Source organism: Camelus dromedarius, chromosome X (assembly GCF_036321535.1).
Source record: "Camelus dromedarius isolate mCamDro1 chromosome X, mCamDro1.pat, whole genome shotgun sequence".
Lineage (NCBI taxonomy): Eukaryota > Metazoa > Chordata > Mammalia > Artiodactyla > Camelidae > Camelus > Camelus dromedarius.
The window spans coordinates 58,233,418-58,255,775 of record NC_087472.1 but is presented as its reverse complement, the minus strand read 5'-3'; the positions used below and the strand labels follow the sequence as shown (position 1 = coordinate 58,255,775).

General features: G+C 32.5%; 1 long non-coding RNA gene across 1 annotated transcript in view; it reads left to right on the top strand.

Moving 5' to 3' along the window:
- The window catches only part of LOC116150928 (uncharacterized), a 74,841-nt gene extending 52,960 nt beyond the window's left edge, over positions 1 to 21,881 (top strand). The window contains exons 3-4 of the long non-coding RNA XR_004134766.2: positions 17,731 to 17,756; positions 17,954 to 21,881. This is a non-coding gene — a long non-coding RNA (uncharacterized LOC116150928). The remainder of the gene's footprint in view (positions 1 to 17,730; positions 17,757 to 17,953) is intronic.
- Positions 21,882 to 22,358: the final 477 nt, after the last annotated feature.

The window sequence follows — 22,358 nt, the reverse complement described above, 5'->3', positions numbered from 1 at the left end:
GATATTGTAATATAAAACATTGAAAACATTTAAAAGTAGTTTTTTTATTTCATTATAAAAATTATCAAGAGTAGTTTTAACAGTGCTTATTTTCTTCTCCTTGTATAATTTATAGGAGTGAGCATCTTTTCTGTACTTCACCGAATTGTCACACTCCTTTCTAAATATAGATTTCTGTGGGAGCCTATGATTGGGTTAACAAATTGTAACAGGGCCCAGCCGCCTGTCACCTTTAAGAAGAACAAATGTGCTTAGTAACTGCTTTGCAAGCAGGTGCCTGTGCATCCACACTCCTGTCTCCTTGCCGTAAAAAGCAGAGACGGTGCCTTGCTGTGATCAATTAATTGTAAACACCACTGCACTCGGACCAGCCAGTTCCTTGTTTTGGGGGTAACAGACTGTCTAACAGCAGGCACTCCCAGCGTTTATAGCTGAGGGCCTGGGTCGTTGCTTTGCAACGAGCAGAGTGCTATCTAAAACCTCAACTATGCAAGCAAGGCATTGTTTCTGCTTTTTACGGCAAGGAGACAGGAGTGCAGATGCACAGGCGCCTGCTTGCAAAGCAGTTACTAAGCACATTTGTTCTTCTTAAAGGTGACAGGCGGCTGGGGTCTGTACAATTTGTTAACCCAATCATGGGCTCCCACAGATTTCCTTCCAACATTTCATCCTTAAAGCTTTCAATGTTATGAAATATTTCTCAAAGTGTCTTTAATAAAAACTTTTTTGTTGGTGTGTCACTCCCTGTGGGACATCTTCATCCTTTTCAGCAAAATCACTGTTCTTATTTATACTGGGAAGTTCCTACAGGTGCATATCTAGAGGTCTCAAATGATGATAGTGTCAACATTCCCATGGTCAGCCATGTATAAACTACATCTACATTAAATTCAAATTTCCCATCCGGTGTTATCACTTCTATTAATGCACTTTTATTTTCTTTGGCCATTTTCCCTTTTTGATTGTGTATTTTGAAAGATGTCATATGGGTTTATCACTCGAAGACAATGAGGCAACATGCTTTTGCACATAAACTGAATAACTGATATTCAGTGACCAGTCATTGGTAGACTTTAAAAGAAGTGAGATTTCTAGATCCATATGTAAGAAGCTTGGAGGTTGCCAACTCCATCCTAAAAATAAGTAAAAAGCTGAACAGATTGAAAAATCACCAGTGCTCCTTGGATCTGTATTTTTGCCGGTAGACCTGCCTTGAGAGAAGTGTTAAAAGAAGCGTTTAGAGAGAAGGAAAATGTAAAGGTTAGAAATTCAGATCTACATAAAGTAATGAAGAGCATTGAAGAAGGAATGAGTGTTGGTGAATAAAAACTTTTCTTATTCTTAATTTATCTAACAGGTAATAGTTTGTGAAAAAAATAATAATGTATTCAATTATGTATACTTAGGTATATCATATACATATATGTATGTACTTATGTATACTTACATATAAGTGATACAAGATATGGGAGGGAGGAGTTGGGGTTATTTTGTTACTATAAGGTACTCACAGTACTGGAAAGTGGTATAGTGTTATTTGAAAGCAGACTTGGATTAACTCTAAATAGGTATTCCAAACTGTAGCAAGCACTAAAAAGAAGTTACAAAAGAAGTATAACTGATATAAGAGGAGAAAATGGAATCATATAAATTGGTCCGTTAAAACCACAAAAGGCAGAAAAAAATTGGAAGATAAAAATAGGAACAGAGAAAAAAGTACAAGAAATAGAAAACAGGAGCAAATATGGTAGATATTAATCGGACTGCATCAGTAATCACTTTGAACATCAATGGTTTAATTGCACAAATTTGGGAGTGTTCAAAGTAGGTCAGAAAACAAGACCCAACAATATACTTCCTACGAAAAAAATGTGTTTTAAATAAAAAGATAAAAGTGAATGTATGGAAAAAATATACCATGTTAACACTAGTGAAAAAAGATCAGGAATAGCTTTATTAATTTCACATTAAGCAGATTTGAAAGCAGTGGAAGTTGTCAGAGATAAAGAAGGGCATTACAATAATAAAGGGGTCGATTCTCCAAGAATACATAACAGTCCTTAACGTGTGTGCGCTTACCAACAGAAGATCTAACTATTTGAAGCAAAACCTATTCAGATTACAAAGAAAAATAGATGAATCCATCTATTAGTTGGAGATTTCAACACTTCTCTTTCAGAAATAGACAGATCCAACAGGCAGAAAATCAGTAAGGACATAACTTGAACTCAACACCACCATCAGTCAGCTGGGCTATTTAGTGAACATCTGTAGACTACTTCATTCAACAACAGTAATAATACACATTTTTCTTAAGCTGACATGTAACAGTCACCAAAATGGAAAACATTTTGGGTCATTAAACACACCTAAACACATTTAAAAAGATAGAATCATACAATATATGCTCTCAGATGATAATGGAGTGATATTAGAAATCAATTAATAGAAACATCTGGAAAATCTCAAATATGTTGAGATTAAAAACTCACCTCTAAATAAAACATGTATTTTAAAAAGCTACATCAAGAGAAATTTTAAAATATTTTTAAATGAAAATGAAAACACTACTTATCAAAATTTGTGGAATGTAATGAAAGCAGTGCTCAGAGGAAAATTTACAGCACTGAATGTGATATTTAGAAAATAAGAAATAATTAAGAGCAATAATCTAAGTTTCTACCTTAGAAAAAAAGCAAATTATTTCAAAGTAAGCAGAAGAAGAGAAATAATAACAATTAGAGCAGAAGTTAATGGAATTGAAAACAAGAAATACAGAAAATAAATGAATCCAAAATTTGATTCTTTTTAATGTAGGATTTTATGAGGGGGAAGGGAGGTAATTATGTTTCTAAATTTATTTTATTTTTATTTTATTTTTAATTTCTTAATGGAGGTACTGAGAATTCAATCCAGGACCTTGTGCATGCTAAGCATGCGCTATACCACTGAACTATATCCTCCCCTTCCAAAAGTTGATTCTTTCGAAAGAGCCATAAAATTTATAAGTCTCTAGCCAGGCTAAGAAAAAAAAAAAAAGAGGTCACAAAATCATTATTATGTTTTAAAATATTATTTTTTTAAATTGAAATACAGTCAGTTACAATGTGTTAGTCTCTGGTGTACAGCACAGTATCCCAGTCATGCATATACATGCATATATTCATTTATGTATTTTTTTCCATTAGAGGTTATTATAAGATATTGAACATAGTTCCCTGTACTATACAGAAGACTTTTTAAAATCTATTTTTATGTATAGTGGCTAACATTTGTAAATCTCAAAATCCCAAAATTATCCCTTCCCACCCACTTTCCCCAGTAACCATTAAATTGTTTACTAAGTCTATGAGTCTATTTATGTTTTCTAGATGAATTCATAGTGTCCCTCCCCCCCCTTTTTTTTAAGATTCCACATATGAGTGATACCATGTATTTTTCTTTCTCTTTCTGACTTCCTTCATTTAGAATGATGATCTCTAGGTCCAACCATGTTGCTGCAAATGGCATTATTTTATTCTTTTTAATGGCAGAGTAGTATTCCATTGGAGGACACAAATTATTCATAACAGAAATGAAAGGTGGGACATCACTACAGATTCTATGCACATTGCAATGATAATAAAGGAATACTGTAAACAAGTCTATGCCCACACATTTGATAATCTAAATGAAATGGACCAATTTCTTAAAAGACACAATTTGCTAAAACTTACACAATAAAAATAGACAATCTTACTAGGCCTATATCTATGAAGGAAATTGAATCAATATTTAATAACTTTCCAAAACAAAGTGCTAGGCCCAAATGGGTTCACTGGTAAATTATAAAGACATTTAAGGAAAGAACTATGTCAATACTCTATAATCTCTTTCAGAGAGATTAAAGCATTTAGCAATATCCAATTCCTGTTCATATTAAAAACATTTCACAAACTAGGAATAGAAAGTAACTTTCCCAACCAGATAATGTGTATCTAGGAATAACTTGGAGCTAACATAGTTAATGACTGAGTACTTTCCCCCAGAGTTCAGGAAAAAGGCATGAATGTCTACTCTTAATACTTCTCTTTGACATTATAGTAGACATTTTATCCAGGTCAATTAAGCAAGAGAATTGCATCTAGATTGGAAATGAACATAAACTGTATTCACAGATTAAATAATCTTGTGTATAGAAAATCCTAGGTAACTCATACAACATAATTAGACCTAATGCATGATTTCAGAATGATTGCAAGATATAAGAAAATTTTAGAAAAATGAGTTATATTTCTCTATAGTAGCGATGAACAATCTGAATAAATAAAATTTCATTTATAATAGCATCAAAAAGAATAAGATGTTTAGGCATAAACTGAAGAAAAGAAGTGTAAGACTTTTATACTGAAAACCAGAAAAGTCACATTCAAGAAATTCAAGAAATGAATAAATTGAAAGATACTTCATGTTCATGGATTGGAAGAATTAGTAATGTTAAGATGGTATCATTGGTTGAATTATATACCTCTAAAAGATGTTAACATCCTAACCTCTGGTTCCTATGAATTTGTCCTTACTTGGAAATAAGGGCTTTGCAGATGTTAAGTTAATCTGAGATTATATTGGAGAGATTGGGCTTTTAATCCAATATAATTCATGTCCCTATAAGGGAAGAAGAAAGGGCACACAGAGACAGAGATACACAGGAAAAATGGTGTGTAATTATAAAGGCAGAGATTGATGTGATGTGACTACAAGAACAGGAGCACTAATGATTGATAGCCACAACAGAATCTTAGATATTCTCTCCTAGAATCTTCAGAGGAAACATGATTCTATGAATACTTTGATTTCAGACTTCTATCCTCTAGAACTGTGAGATAGTTAATTTCATTTATGATAAGCTGGCAACTTGATTTCAGACTTCTGGTCTCCAGAACTGTGGAAGAACTAATTTTTCTTGTATTAAGCTTTCCAGTTGTTGGCTGCTAAGCAGCTGTAGGAAATGAATACAATTGACAGTAGTCCCCAAATTGATCTAGAGATTTAGAGGAATATTTATCAATAACCTAGCAGGCATTTTGTAGAAGTTGGCAAGCTGAGTCTAAAATTCACATGCAAATATGGATACAGAATAGGCAAAGTAATTTTGAGAAAAAAAAAGTACAGCAATGGAGAACTCACATTTCCTGATTTTAAAGCTTAGTATGGGGATCAAATAATTAAAACCTCATTGTAAATTTATAAGGATAGACATATAGATTATATAGGCATATGGAAGAATAGACATGGAAAGTCTACAAATATACTCACATACATATGATTAATCATTCCTGACAAAGGTGTCAAAACAGTGCAGTAAGAAATAATCTTTTCAACAAATAATGCTGCGGCAAGTGGATATCCCTATACAAATGAATAAAGTTGGTCCAGCGACTTCACATTTTGCAAAGATGAATACGATATGAATCAAAGACCTAAATTTAAGAACTAAAATTGCAAAACTCTACAAACATAGTTGCACATCTTCATGACCTTGGATTTGATATTACGTCTAAAGCACAAGCAGTCAAAGACAAAATACAATAACAACTTTTGTCCTTGAAGAGATACTGTCAAGAAAGTGAAATAAAGTATAATAAAAAGAATGAAGTACTCATACAGCATACAACATGGTTGAATTTGAAAATGTGTAAGTGACAGAAGCCAGACCTAAAATGCCCCTTATTGTATGATTTGTTTATGTGAAATGTCTACAATATGAAAATGTATAAAGACATAAAATAGTAGTTTTCAGAGGCTAGGAGTGATAAATGAGGAGTTAAAAAGTTGAGTTTTATTGTATATGAATTATATCACAATTAAATAAGTGCTAAAGATGGAAGTAGATATTTTCATTAAAGATAAAATGATATATAAGCAAATGGAAAAATACTTAGCATCACTTGTCATAAGGAAATGCCAATTATAAATCACTGTGATATCAATAAATCTCTACTAGAATGACTGAATAAAAAACCTCAGCATTTCCAAGCGCTGCTAAAAATATAGAATAAATGGAAGGCTTATGCATTGTTTGTCAAATGGAACAGGTACTTTGTAAAAGAGGTTTTCCAGGGTTTTTGTATATTTTTATATATACATATATATAAATTAAACATACATCTGTTGTATAGCCAAGCAGTTGCTCTCATAGGTATTTATCCAAATTGAAATAATAACCTGTGTTCTCTTATAGAACTATTCATTAACATTGTGTACCATCACAGCATAGCAGCTTTTTTGGGTCAGTGCAAGCTGGAAAGAACTTGAATGACCCCCAACGAGGTATTGGATCAATAAAATGTACTACATCCCTTTAATATACTACTAATCAGCAATGAAGCATAGTGAACTATTGATACAATTAACAATATATATGAATCTCAAGTGGATATTTTTATGTGAAAGAATCCATACTGAAAATTCTGACACAGATGATTTGGTAAACGCAAAGTATTCATAACAGAAGAAATTGATGTTTTCCTGAGGTTAAGTGTGAAATGAGGGAACAAAGAAGTAATTTTTTTGGTTATGGAACTGTTGTTTCCTGATGTTTGTTGGTATGTAAGTGAATCAATGCATTTTTAAAATAATACAGTGGAACACAGAATATATACATTTTGTCTTACATAAATTTTAAAATACAGATAATGTTGGGACAAGTGGTTATCCCCAGCTGTTTTCTTCCTCTATACCACACTGTCCTAATTTTTATTGCCGTATAATAGTTTATATTTTGTAGTTTAAATCTTCCAGCTTTTTCATTCTTCTTCAATAATGTCTTAATACAGGGGCCAACAACATATTTCTTTAATGTGCCATATAGTAAATATCTTATTAAACTTTGTGGACCATATGGTCTCTGTCACACTATTGAACTCTACTGTCAGGGAAAACATGTAAATTAATTGATACGGCTATGTCCTAATAAAAATTTATTTACAAAAACAAGCTGCAGATTAATGTCAATGGGCATGGGAGAGTAGAGAACACCAAAAATCTGTCTCATTACAGAAATAACAAGTTACTAAATAAGTTAGAACAAATCATTTTAAACTACCATATATTCCAGCAAATCCACTCCTGGGTATATATATCCCAAGAATATGAAAACTATGATTAGAAGAGGTACTTGCACCCCAGTGTTCATAGCATTATTTATAGTAGCCAGGATATGGAAGCAACCTCAGAGTCCATCAACACGTGAATGAACACAATGGAATACTACTCAGCTATAAAAGAATGAAATTTTGCCATTTACAACAACATGGATGAACTTGGAGGCTTATATGTTTAGTGAAATAAGTCAGAGAAAGAAAGGCAAATACTGTATGATATCACTTATATGTGGAGTCCAAAAAATAAACTAGTGATTATAACAAAAAAGAAACAGATTCACTGATATATAGAACAAACTAGTGATTACCAGTGGGTAGAGGGAAGTGAGGAGGAGCATGATAGGTGTAGGGAACTAAGAGAAATAAACTACTATGTATAAAATAAGTAAGCTACAAGGATATAATGTTCAGCACTGGGAATACAGCCAGTATTTCATAATAACTATACATGGAGTATGACCTTTAAAAATTGTGAATTGCTATGTTGTACACCTGAAACTTATATAATATTATAAATCAACTATGCCACAATAAAAAATAACTGTATTGTTAAACATAAAAGGCAATAGTTTACTGTTTTTTGTATAATTAGTCCTTATGCGATTTAAAAGAAAAAATCAAAAGAATTATGACTGTTGTCACATTTTTATATTGTAATTTATAATATAACAAAGGGTATGGGACACAGCTGAACAGCAGCATTGTTTTGTATAATACTGGAGCTAAATCAATATTAATTCAAACTTGTTTGTTATAAATCTAAGAAGTTAACTTCATTCCTCTGGTTAGCCAATAAGAAAAAAATCTAAATAATGCAGAATTTTAACTTGGTAAGCATCAAGGAATACCCCTGCACAGAAACAATTCACAAAGATTGGGAGAAATTTAGTTTTTATGTATTTTTTTTACTCCTAATTTTCAAGGATGTCTTGGCCTAAACATTCAATGAAAACAAGCTTAAATGACCGCACAGAACAAATAATTGTATTTGCAGTAATAGTTTAGAAATGTCACTAAACAGACAAATGTAGCCTTCAATAATCAAAACCAACAAACCCTGGAGAGAATTTCCAAGGTAATTTCCACTGTTACCAAACAATAGTAGTCAATAGTCATCATTCAAAGAAAGATGGAAGTATGGCCCATTCAAAGAAAAAATTTAGCAGTCATGTCCATTGAATCCCAGAGGGTTTACTACACAAATACTTGAAATGAGCTGTACTAAATTTGCTTAGTGATAAAGGAAACCATGGACAAAGAATTAAAGGAAACCAAGATAATGATGGACAAACAAAATGAGATTATCAATAAAAAGTTATAAAAAGGAATCAGCTAGAAATGCTGGTGATTTAAATTAAAATAACTGAATAGGAAATTCACTACATAGTATATTCAATATCAGATTTGAGCAGGCAGAATCACTAATGAGTGAACTTGATGATAGAACAATTGATGTTACCCAGATACAGGAGGAGAAAGAATAACAAATGAAATGTGAAATGTAAGCTACCTGTGTGTTACCTGAAGTAGATCAAGATATATTTTTTGAGAGTTCCATAAGAACCAATCAAAATTAGGCAATTCAATTGCCAGGATAAAAACCAATCTAAAAGGAGGAATAGCAGACTAAATGACACAAAAGAACGAATAAGTGATCTGGAAGATAGAATAATGGAAATCACCTAATTAGCAGACAGACAAATGAAAAAAAAAAATTGAAAGCAACATATGATATCTATGGGATAATGTAAAGTATGCCAACCTATGCATGATAGGCGTTCCAGAAGGAGAAGAGAGAGAAAAGGGAAATGAATGTATTTGAAAAAAATTATGTCTGAAAACTTACCAAACCTAAAGAAGGAAACATATCCATGTGCAAGAAGCACAGAGGGTCCCAAACAAAATGAACACAAACAGACCCTTCAAAGACTTATAATTAAAATGGCAAAAGTTAAAGATGAGGAGAGGACTCTAGGAACAGCAAGAGAAAAATAGAGAGTCAGTTACAAGAGAACCCACATATGGCTATCAGCTGATTTTTCTGTAGAAATGCTGCAGGCCAAAATGGAATGACATGATATATTCAAAGTCTTCAAAGATAAAAACCTGCAATCTCGAATAATCTACCCAGCAAGATTATTATTTAGAATAGAAAGAGAAATAAAGAATTTCTCAGGCAAGCAAAAGCTAAAAGAATTCAGCAATACTAAACCTACCCTGAAAGAAATATTGGAAGCTCTTGTCTAAATAGAAAAGAAGGAAGAATCTACTGGTAAGGGAAAATAATAATAGGAAAGGAAAATATATAAAAGGATTGAAGATCACTTAAATAAGCTAGTATGTATATTTAAGAAACTAAAAATGTAAAAGTGACTATAACTACAATAAACACTAAGGATAAGCATATGGATAATGAATATGTAAAATAGGACATCAATATCACAAATATGGAAGGGGGAGTATAAAGATGTAGCTATTTGGGGATGTGTTTGAATTTGTATGACATCAGTTTGGAGCAAATAGATACAGTTATGGGTCAACATATTTGAAATCCAGGATAACCGGGTATCAAAAACATACAGTAGATTTATAAAAACCAAAAAGAAAGGAACTCAAGCATACTGTAATGAAAGAAATCCATCAAACCACAAAAGGAAAAGCAAAAAGAAGTGAGCAAAGAGGAACTATTAAAAAAAAAAAAAACCTGGAAAACTTTAAAATGGCAATAAGTACATACCTATAAATAATTATTTTAAATATCAGTGGAATAAATGCTCTGATCAAAAGACATACAGAGGCTGATTGGATTAAAAACAAGAACCTACAATGTACTGCCTATAAGAGACTCACTTCAGGGTGAAATATACACATAGATTGAAAGTAAGGGGATAGAAAAAGATACCTCATGCAAATGGAAACAAGACAGTGGGGATAGCAATACTCATATCAGACAAAATAGACTTTAAAACAAAGGTGATGAGGAAAGTAAAAAGAAGGACATTATATAATGATAAAAGGATCGATACAGGAAGAGTGTTTTACACTCTTCAACATATGTGCACCCAATATAGGAGTGCCTAAGTATATAAAACAAATAGTAGCCGATAAAAATGGAGAAAATTACAGGAATACAATAATAGTGGGAGACTCTAACACTCTGACATCAATGGACAGATCATCCAGAGAGCAAATCAGTAAGGCAACAGAGATCATAAATGACACAATGGACTAGTTGGACTTAAATGATATCTACAGGACATTACATCCAAAAAACAGAGAACAAATTTTTTTCAAGTGTGCATAGAATGTTCTCTGGAATCGATCACATACTAGGTCACAAAACAAGCCTCAACAAATTTAAGAGTATAGCAGTTATATCAAGCATATTTTCTGATTACAATGGTATGAAACTTGAAATGAACCACAGAAAGTAAAAAGGGAAGAGAATGAACACATAGAGGCTAAACAACATGCTATTAAAAAGCCAATGAGTAAACAATGAAATCCAAAAAGAAACCAGAAAATAACTTGAGACAAATGAAAATGAAAACACAGCCTTATAAAATTGACAGAATGCAGCAAAAAGAGTTCTAGGAAGGAAATTTCTAGGAATACAGGCCTTCCTCAAGAAACGGAAAGTCTCAAATGAATAATCTAACCTATACCACCTAAAAAAATTAGAAAAAGAACAAACAAAACCCTGCTGAAGGAAGCATATAATATAGATCAGAGAGAAAATAAATAAAAATGGAGATTAAAAAATAGAAAATATCAATAAAACAAGATGGTTGAAAAGATAGATAGAATTGACAAACCTCTAGTCAGGCCCACCAAGAAGGAAAAGGAGAGGACCCAAATAAAATAATAAATGAAAGAGGAGAAATAAAAACTGATACCACAGAAATATAAATAAAAATCATAATAGTGTCAACAGATATATGCCAACAAATTGGACAACGTAGGAGAAATTAGTAAGTTTTTAGGAATATACAGCCTACCAAAACTGAGTCAAGAAGAAACAAGTAATTGGAACAAACAGAGCACTAGAAGTGATATAGCATATGTAATTAAAAAAAAAAAAAACAAAAAAAAAAAACTCCCTGAAAACAGAAGTCCAGGACCAGACATCTTCACTGTGGAGTTCTACAAAATATACAAAGAACATATACCTGTCATTCTCAATACTATTCCAAAAAAATTGAAGAGGAGGGAACACTCCCAAAGTTACTCTATGAAGATACCATCACCCTGATACCAAAACCAGACAAAGAGATACAGAAAAGGAAACCACAGGCCAATATATTTGATGAATATGGGTGCACAAATCCTCAACAAAATATTAGGAAACAATCCTAGCAATACATAATAAAAAGGATCATACACCATAATCAAGTTGGATTTATTCCTGGTTGCAGGGATGGTTGAAATACACAAATCAATCAGTGTGATACACCACATCAACAAAAGGAAAAGACACAGAAAAAGCATTGGACAAGATTCAACATCCATTCATGTTAAAAACTCTCATCAAAATGTGTATAGAGGGAACATATCTCAACATAATAAAGAAAACAAACTCACAGCTAACATAATGCTCAGTGGTGAAAAGCTGAAAGCCTTCATGCTAAATTCAGGAACAAAGATGTCCACTCTCACCAGTTCTGTTCAACATAGTATTAAAAGTTCAAGCTATAGCAATCAGAAAAGAAATAAAATGTATCTAAGTTAGAGGGGAAGAGGTAAAACTTACTATCTACACATGATATGATACTCTATATAGAGAACCCGAAAGTCCCCATGCAAAAACTATTACAATAAATGAATTCAGCAAGATAGCAGGATATAAGTTTAATATACAGAAATGTGTTGCATTTCTTTACACTAACAATGAAATATCAGAGAAGGTAACAAAAACAATCCCATTTAAAATCCCATTTAAAAAAAAGAAATAAAAAACCTAGAAATAAGCTTAACCAGGGAAGTGAAAGGCCTATAATATGAAAACTGTAAAATATTTATGAAAGAATTTGAAGATGATTCAAGATAATGGGAGGATATTCCAACTTCTTCACTTGGAAAAATTAATATTGTTAAAATAGACATACTACCCAAAGCAATTTACAGACTTAATGCAGTCCCTATCAAAATATCTGATATTTTCCACCAAACTAGAACAAATAATTCTAAAATTTATATGGAACCACAGAAGACTCAGAGTTGCCAAAGCAATCCTGAGGATAAAGAACTGGAGGCCTAACCCTTCCAGACTTCAGACTATACTACAAAGCTTCAGTAATCAGAACAATGTGGTTTTGACACAAAATCAGACATATAGAACAATGGAACAGAATAGAGAGCCGAGAAATAAACCTTCACACCTGTGGTGAATTAATCTATGACAAAGGAGCTCAGAATATACAGTGGAGAAAAGACAGTCTTAAATAAGTGATGTTGGCAAAGTTGGATATGTGCATGTGTAAGCCATTGAAATTAGAACACTTCCTCACACCATATACAAAAACAAACTAAAAATGATTTACAGATGTAAATATAAGACACGACACCATAAAATTCCTAGAGAAGAACATAGACGAAACATTCACTGACATAAATTGTAGCCATATTTTCTTAGACCAGTCTCCTGAGGCAAAGGAAATAAAAGCAAAAATAAATAAATGGAACTTAATCAAACTTAAAAGTTTTGCACAGCAAAGGAAGCCATCGGCAAAATGAAAAGACAGCCTACTGAATGGGAGAAAATATTTGCAGAGCTCAACCAACAGAGGGTTAATATCCAAAATATACAAACAGCTTATACAGTTGAATATTAAAAATAACAACCAGCCCAATCAGAATCAGCAGAAACCCTAAGTAGACTTTTCTCCAAGGAAGACATATGGATGGTTGGCCAACAGGCACATGAAAAGATGCTTAACATTGCTAATTATTAGAGAAATGCAAATCAAAACCACAGTGAGGTATCGCCTCACACAGGTCAGAATGGCTGTCATCAAAAAGTCTACAAATAGTAAATGCTGGAGAGGGTGTGAAGAAAAGGTTACCCTCCTGCACTGCTGGTGGGAATGTAAATTGGTGTGGCCTCTATGGAAAACAGTATGGAGTTTCCTTATAAAAGTAAAAATAGAGCTATCATTTGATCCAGCAATCCCACTTGTGGGTCCATATTTGGAAAAGAGAAAACTAATTCCAAAAGATACATGCACCCAGTGTTCAAAAGCAACCTTATTTATAATAGCCAATAAGTGGAAACAACCCATGTGCCCATCAACAGATGCTTGACCTAAGAAGATGTGAGATATATATATATATATATATTATATATATATATATAATATATATATATATACTTAGCCATAAAAAACGAAATATTGCTGTTTGCAGAAACATGAATGGACCTAGAAAATATACTTAATGAAGTAAGTTAGACAAAGACAAATACTGTATGATATCACTTAACATGTGGAATCTAAAAAATAATACAAATTAATATATATACAAAACAGAAACAGGCTCACAGACATAGAAAATCTTACAGTTGCCAAAGTGAAAAGGGAGTGGGGAGGCATAAATTAGAACTATGAGATTAACAGATGCAAACTACTATACATAAAATAGGTAAACAACATGGTTTTTTTTGGAGGGGAAGGTAATTAGGTTTTTTTTTTTTTTTTTTAATGGAAGTATTGGGGATTGAACCAGGACCTTGTGCACACTCTACCACTGAGCTGTACACTCCCCCACAAACAACATTTTACTGTATAGCACAGGGAACTATATTCAAGATCTTGTAAAAACCTATCATGGAAAATTACATATGTTTGTAATTATATAAATTATATATATATATATAAATTATATATAAATAAATCATATATAAGTATATATTATATATTAATAAAAATTATATATAAATATATGTAATTATATAAATTATATATAAATAAATTAAATATATGTATAAATGAATCACTGTGGTGTGCACCTGAAACTAACACAATATTGTAAATCAACTGTACTTCAATAAAATAAAAAATTCAGTTAGTTTTGGAAAATCTGAAAAGATTTATAGCAATAAAGATATTGAGCATGTAACAAAAAATATAAAACTTGTCAACAAAGACCTCCATCATATACCTGTACTGGTACACTCTTCCAAATATTAAGAGTTGATAGTAACCACTCAAATTCTTTCAAAAATAATATGTTCAACATTACTCTTACACCAAAGCCAAATAAAACCATCTGAAGAAGAGCTAATTCATTACCAGTATGTCTTGGAAGATAGATTATTAAAGTTTTCCCAAAAATTCCACAAAAAAATAATCCAACAGCATATTATCAGGATTATACATCATAAATAAGTGAAATTATTGCTAGTAATACATGGATAATATACAGCACAATAATATAATGAAGAAAATAAACCCTCATTTGAAAAATCCTCTCAGTACAGAGCGAGAGTTTGACAAAATCTAACAAAACTTTATTTCAGAAAAGAAAAACAAAAAACAGTGAATTAGGAATACACAGGAACTTGCTGAACATGATAAATAGCATTTATGTGAAACACATAGGTAATATCAATGTCAAAAGACTGAATGCTTTTCTCCTAAGATCATCAACAAGACAAACATGACTGATTTCACCTTTGCTATTATATATTGTAATGGATATTGTAACTGCAGCAGCTAGGCAGGTCAAAGGAATGGTAGGCATAGTAATTGGAAAGTAAGGATTAAATCTCTTTCTAAACTTCTATATGAACGTTTATGTAGTCAAAGGAATTCCCCAGAAGTTTCTAGTGATAACAACATAATCAGCAAAGGTAAACAATCAGCACAGAAAATTAGTTGTATTTCTATAGCTAAAGTCTGAAAAGGAAATTTAAAAATCTATATACAGTAGCATCTAATGGAATAAAATTCCCAGGAATAAATTTAACCTGGGAGTTGAAGTGTTTGTTCAGTGAAAACTGCAGAACTTTGCTGCAATAAATTAAGGAACATGTAAATAGACTGAAAGGTGTTCTGTGTAAATATATTATAATACAATATTCTTAAGATGTCAGTACAGCTCATAGTGATTGACAAATTCAATGCAGTTCCTTTCAAAATCTGAACAGCCTTTTATGCTGAAATGGAAAAACTAGTCATCAAATTCATATGAAATTGCTAAGGTTTTGAGTTACCAAATCAATCTTGAAAAACAACAAGGTCAGGAGACTTCTGATTTCAAAACTTACTGCATAACTGCGTTAATCAAAAATGACACAGTACTGGCCAAAGTATATACATATAGACCAACAGAATAATACTGAGTTTTCAGAAATTAACTATACATCTACACCCAGTCGATAAGGTTTCCAAGATTATTTAGAGGAATGAACAGTCCCTTAAACAAATGATGGTTGGACAACTGTATTTCCACGTGCAGAGAAATGAAGCTGGACCCCTACCAACAAACGGTGCTTGGACAAAAATGTATTTCCACACTCAGAGGAATGAAGATGTACCATATACAAAACTAACTCACTGTGCATCAGCAGTTAAGAACTAAATCTGTATAACTTATTAGAAAGCATAGGAATAAATCTTCATAAACTTGGATTTGGCAGTGGAATCCTACATGTGATATCTAAAGCATAAGCCAAAAAAAGAAAGAATAAATACATTCAATTTTATTAAAATTCAGTACTTTTGTGCATCATAGGACATTACCAAGGAGGAAAAAGGCAACATGCAGAAGGTGAGAAAATACAAAGCTTGTGCCTAATATGGGCTTAGTATCATGAATATATTATGTATTTTTAAAAAAATACTCTTACATGTCAGCAACAAGTAGAAAACCCAATTAAAAAATGAGCAAAAACTTGAGAAGACATTTCTTCAAGGCAAATGTAAAAATGGACAAAAAGCACATAAAAGATGCTTCATATTATTTGACATAGATGAAGTAAAAGCAGAACTACAAGATAATTTTACATCCACTTGTGTTTGTAATTTTAAAGACATCTAAAAGAATAAGTGTTGGCAAGAATGTACATAAATTGAATCCTGTCCACATAGCCGGTATTTAAAATGGTTCAGCTGCTGTGGGATGCAGTGCAGATGTCCAAAGAAAGAATGAAATTTTGGTATATACCTACAATGGAATATTATTCAGCTGTAAAAGTCATAAAGTACTGATCCATGCTAAATTTGGATGAACCCACAAAGCATTATGCTAAGGAAATGAAACCAGACACAAAAGGTCATATGTTGTATGATTATATATATAAAATTCCTTTGAGAGAGAATTTTGATTCGTTGATGCCAGGAGTCAGAAAGAGAGGGAATATGGAGAAACTGCTTAATGACTATAGGGTTTTACTTTGTAGTGATGAAAACATTTTGCTACTAAATTATGTGAATGTGCTAAATGCCACCAAAGTGTTCACCTTAGACTTACTATTTTTAAGTTACATGAATTTCACCTCAGGAAATTTTTAAAAATTGGCAATAAGGTGAAGCTCAGTACTGGATGGTTTCACTGGTTCATTCTTTCAGACGTTAAGGAAGAATTAATACTACATGTCAACCTCTCTCAGAACATGCAATTGAGGGAACATCTTTAAACTCATTTTATGAGACAAAATTTCCATGATAACCAATGTCAGACAGATACGAAGTCAGATCCTATGTAGGTCAGTATGCCTTATGAATATGAATGCCAAAACCTTAATAAAGTACTTGTAAAACAAATGTAGCAACATACTAAAAGGAATTATACATGATGAGCAACATGGGATTTTTTCCAGAATTGCAAAGGTGATTCAACGTACATAAATTAATGTCATATACCATATTAATTGTACAAAGAAAATAACACATGATCATTCACTTGAAAGAAAACATTAGACATAATTCATACATTTTGTGATATACAGAGCTCTGTGAACTGGGAATAGAATGGAATTTCCTCAATGTGATGAAAGGCACTTATGAAAAACAGGTAACATAGTTAAAGGGGAGAGATTGCTGTCTTCTTATGACCAGAAATAAAACTAGGATGCCTCTTGTATTCAACTTTGTACTAGAAGTTCTAGCCAGAACTATTTGCTGAAAGAAAGAGTAAAATACATCAGTATTGGAAGGGAAGAAGTAAAATTGTCTCTAGTCTCAAGATGACATCATCTTATACATAGAAAATCCTAAAGAATAACATGCAAAAAGCTATTAGACCTTACAAGAAACTCAGCAGTGTTTCAGAGTATATGTCAAATACACAACAATTGGTTGTATTTCTGCATACTAGTAATGGACAATGCATAAAGGCAATTAAACAATTCCATTTACAGTATCAAATAATAAAATAAATAGGGTACATTTATTCTAATAGGTACAAAACTTATAAATTGAAATCTACACAGCATTGCTGAAAGAAATTAAAGAAAACTAAACAAATGGAAAGACATCCTGTGTTCATTTATTGGAAAGCATATTTTGGCATGCCATCAGTTCTTAAAGCAGCATGTGAATTTAATGTGATTTTTATCCAAATCTCAACTGCCTTTTTTTTTTTTTAACAGAAAAGGAAAAGCTGATCCTAAAAGAGGTATGAAATTGCAGAGAACCCTGAATAGCCTAAACAATCTTGGATACTATAAATTTGGATGGTTCACACTTTTTTCAAACCTTACAACAAAGTTATAGTAATCTGAACAGTGTGGTATTTGTATAAAGATAGACATATAGGCCAGTGGAATAGACATGATAGTTCAGAAATACATCTATGGCTAATTGATTTTCCAGATTTTTGCCAAGACCATTCAGTTATGAAAGAAGAGTCTCAACAGATGGTTCTTTGACAACTGGAGATCAACTTACAAAAGAATGTGATTGGACTTTTAACTCATAATTGTTACAGAAATTAACTCAATCTTTCAAAAGCTAAATGTACAAGCTAATACTGTAAAAATCATAATAGTAAAATGTATAGTAAAATCTTCCTGATCTTTAATTTGGCAACTGATTCCTATATATGACACTGAAAGTAAAATCATCAAAAGAAATAACAGATTACAGTATATCTTGTTTTATTGCTCAATAGATTACAGTATATCTTGTTTTATTGCTCTTGGTTTTATTGTACTTTGGAGATAATTGTGTTTTTTACAAATTGAAGATTTGTAGCAACCTTGCATCCAGCAAAAGTATTGACATTTTTCTAACAGCGTTTGCTCACTTTGTGTCTCTGCTATATTTTGGTAATTCTTGAAATATTTCAGAATTTTTCATCATTATATTTGTTATGGTGACGTGTGATCAGTGATCTTTCATGTTACTATTGTAATTGTTTTAGGGAGGCACATACCATGTCCATAGAAGACAGTGAACTTCATCGCATTTGTGTTCCGACTGCTCCACTGACTGGACGTTTTCCTCTCTCCCTCTCCTCAGGCCTCTGTATTCCCTGAGAAACAACAATAATGTTACTAGGCCAGTGAATATCCCTAAAGTGGCCTCTTAAGTGTTCATGTGAAAGGAAGACTTGCACATCTCTCTCTAAATAAAAAGCTAATAATGATGAAGCTTAGTGAGGAAGGCATGTTGAAAGCCTACATAAGCCAAAAGCTAGGCCTTTTGTGGCATTTATCCAAATTGTGAATGCAAAGGAAAAGTTCTTGATGTAAATGAAAAGTGTTATTCCAGTGAGCACATAAATGATAAGAAAGCAAAATAGCCTTATTGCTGATACTGAGAATGTTTTAGCAGTCTGCATAAAAGATCAAACCAGCCTCAAAAATCTCCTTAAGCCAAAGCCTAATCCATAGCAAAGCCCTAGCCTTCTTCAATTCTGTGAAGGCTAAGGGAGGTGAGGAAGCTGCAGAAAAAAAGTTTGAAGGTAGCAGAAGTTGGTTCATGAGGTTTAAGGAAAGAAGCCATCTCCATAACATAGAAGTACAAAGTGAAGCGGTAAATGCCGATGTATAAGTTGCAGCACGTTATCAGAAGAGCTAGCTAAGATCATTAATGAATGTGGCCACACTAAACAACAGATCTTTGATATAGAAAAAACAGCCTTCTATTGGAAGAAGATGCATCTAGGACATTCATAGCTACAGGGGAGAAATCAATTCCTGTCTTCAGAGGACAGGTTGACTCTCTTGTCATGCTAATGCAGCTGGTAACTTTTGAGTTCAAGCCAATTCTCATTTATCATTCTAAAAATCCTAGGGTTAGACTGGGATTTCAAAATTGTAGAATAGATAAACAAGATTATACTGTATAGCACAGGGAAATATATATAAGATCTTATGGTAGCTCACAGAGAAAAAACTGACAATGAATATATATATGTTCATGTATAAATGAAAAATTGTGCTCTACACTGGAATTTGACACAACATTGTAAAATGATTATAAATCAATAAAAAACATTAAATAAAATAAAATAAAAATCCTAGGGTTTTTAAGAATTTTGCTAATTGTACTCTGCTGTGCTCCACAAATGGAGCAACAAAGCCTGGATGAGAACACAGCTGTTTACAGTGTGGTTTACTGAATATTTTCAGCCAACTGTTGACACCCACTGCTCAGCAAAAAAATATTCCTTTCAAAATATTGCTGCTCACTGACAATGCACCTGGTCACTTAAGAGCTCTGATGGAGATGTACAATGACATAATGTTTTTAATGCCTGCTAACATATCATCCATTCAGCATCTGGTGGGTTAAGGAGAAATTTTGATTTTCATTTCTTATTATTTAAGAAATACATTTTGTAAGGCAGTACCTGCCATACTAAGTAGTGATTCTTTTGATGTGGTGGGCAAAGTAAATTGAAAACCTTCTGGAATAGATTTATCATTCTAGATGACATTAAGAATGTTTGTGATTCATGAAAAGAGGTCAGAGTATCAACAATAACAGTAGTTTGGGAGATGTTGATTCCAACCCTCATGGATGACTTTGAGAGGTTCAAGACTTCAGTGGAAGAGATAACTCCAAAGGTGGTGAAAATAGAAAGAGAAGTAGAGTTAGGAGTGGAGCCTGAATCTGTGACTGAATTCCTGCAATCTCATGAGAAAACCTTAATGGATGAGGAGTTGCTTCTTACTGATGAACTAAGAACGTGGTTTCTTGAGATGGAATCTACTCCTGTTAAAGATGCTTTGAATATTGTTGAAATAACAAGAAAGGATTAAGAATATTACATAAACTTCATTAATAAAGCAGTGGCAGGGTTTGAGAGGATTGACTCCAATTTTGAAGTTCTGCTGTGGATAAAATGATGCCAAATGGCATTGCATGCTACAGAGAAATTGTTCATGAAAGGAAGAGTCAATTGATATGACAAACTTCATTGCTGTTTGACTTTAAGAAATTGCCACAGCCACCCCAGCCTTTAGCAACCACTACCCTCATCAGTCAGCAGCCATTAATATCAAGGCAGAAAAGTAACTACTCACTGAAGTTTCAGGTGATGGTTAGCATTTTATAGTATTTTTTAGTTAAGGTACATACATTGGTTTTTTTAAAGGCATAATGCTATTGCACAGTTAATAGACTACAGTGTAGTGTAAATATAACTTTTATCTTCACTAGGAAACAAAATTCATGTGACTCACTTTATTGTGATATTCACTTTATTGTGGTGGTCTGGACCCATACCCTCATTATTTCCGAGGTATACCTGTAATTGGGCTTTATCTACCTTACAAATATGTGCACCATAGGGACACTCTTAGGAAAGTGAAAAGACAGCTCACAGAATAGGAGAAAATACTTCAAAATTATATATTTGAGAAGGTACTGGTGTGAAGAATATATAAAGAACACTTCCAACTAAGAAACAGAAGGAAAATACAATTTAGAAATGCACCAAAACATGATTTCTCAAAAGTTAATATACCAGTAACCAGAAGTACGTAAAAAGAATTTTAATATTTTTTGAGAAATTTAATTCAAAATAACTATGAGATATCACTTCACACTATGGATATAAAATAAAAAATAGAAAATAATAAATGTTGGCAAGGATATGGAGAAGTTGGAATTTTTGTTGTTGTTATGAGGGATGTCAAATGGTGAGACTACTGTGAAAAACAGTATGGTGGTGGTTCCTCAAAAATTTAAATATAGAATTTGTATGATCCACCAATTCCACACCAGGGTATATTCCTAAGTTAAAGTAATACTAACATTCAAATAAAAATTTTATATGGAAATATATATAGCCACATGATTTGCTGTGGTCAGAGTAGAATCTACTCAGATATCCATGAGGTAATGAATGGGTGAAGAAAGTGGTATAATCTTATTCATCCATAAATAGGAATGAATTACAGGTACACGGTATGACATAGATGTTCCTCTTATTCATTGTGCTAAGTGAAAGAAACCAGACACATAATGGCCTTATTCCACACATGAAATGTGAAGAAGAAGTAAATCCATGGAGGCAAAGCAGATTAGTGGTTGTCAGTGACTAGGGAGGGTATGGGGAGTGGAGAATGACTGCTTTATCAGTCTTGGGTTCTCTGTTACGTTATTAAAATGCAGATTTTGACCATAGTGATGATTGCACAAAGTTGTGAATGTACTTACAGCCCCTGAATTGTACTATTTAAAATTATTAAAATGGTGGATTTTATCTGTTGTTCTACCTCATTAAAAAAAAAAAAATAAAGGAATTGATCACCTTACAAAAAGCAGGTGGTGGGAGATATAGCTCCCAGGGTATAGCTTACTGACTCTTGGCCTTGTTTATTCAATGTTATTTGCATTGCAACATATTTATTACATTTTTTTTTCTAAGACAGTCTAAAGGCATCACTTAAAATGTAGTAGTTATATATAACTTGTCACAAAATGCTGATTTTCAGAATTTATATACAACTCATTGGGATCAACATGAAATTGGCAGTTAATCCCATAGAAGATTGACAAGGATTTGAACATGCCCACATAAATCACAGCTGAAGGTATTCAAGATCATTTGGCAACAGAAGAATGGCAAAAACTACAAACAGTATTAATATATACTCTCTAGAATGTGTCAAATGAAATGGATTTGGGGTTCCAAATATTGATATTTTGCTAACCAATATCTTTTATACAGGGATGGTGCAAGTATAATTGGGGACAGTCATGTTGGAAAACCTTTTCATGATACATCATAAAGCTGAACATGCATATTTTTTTAAACTAAATT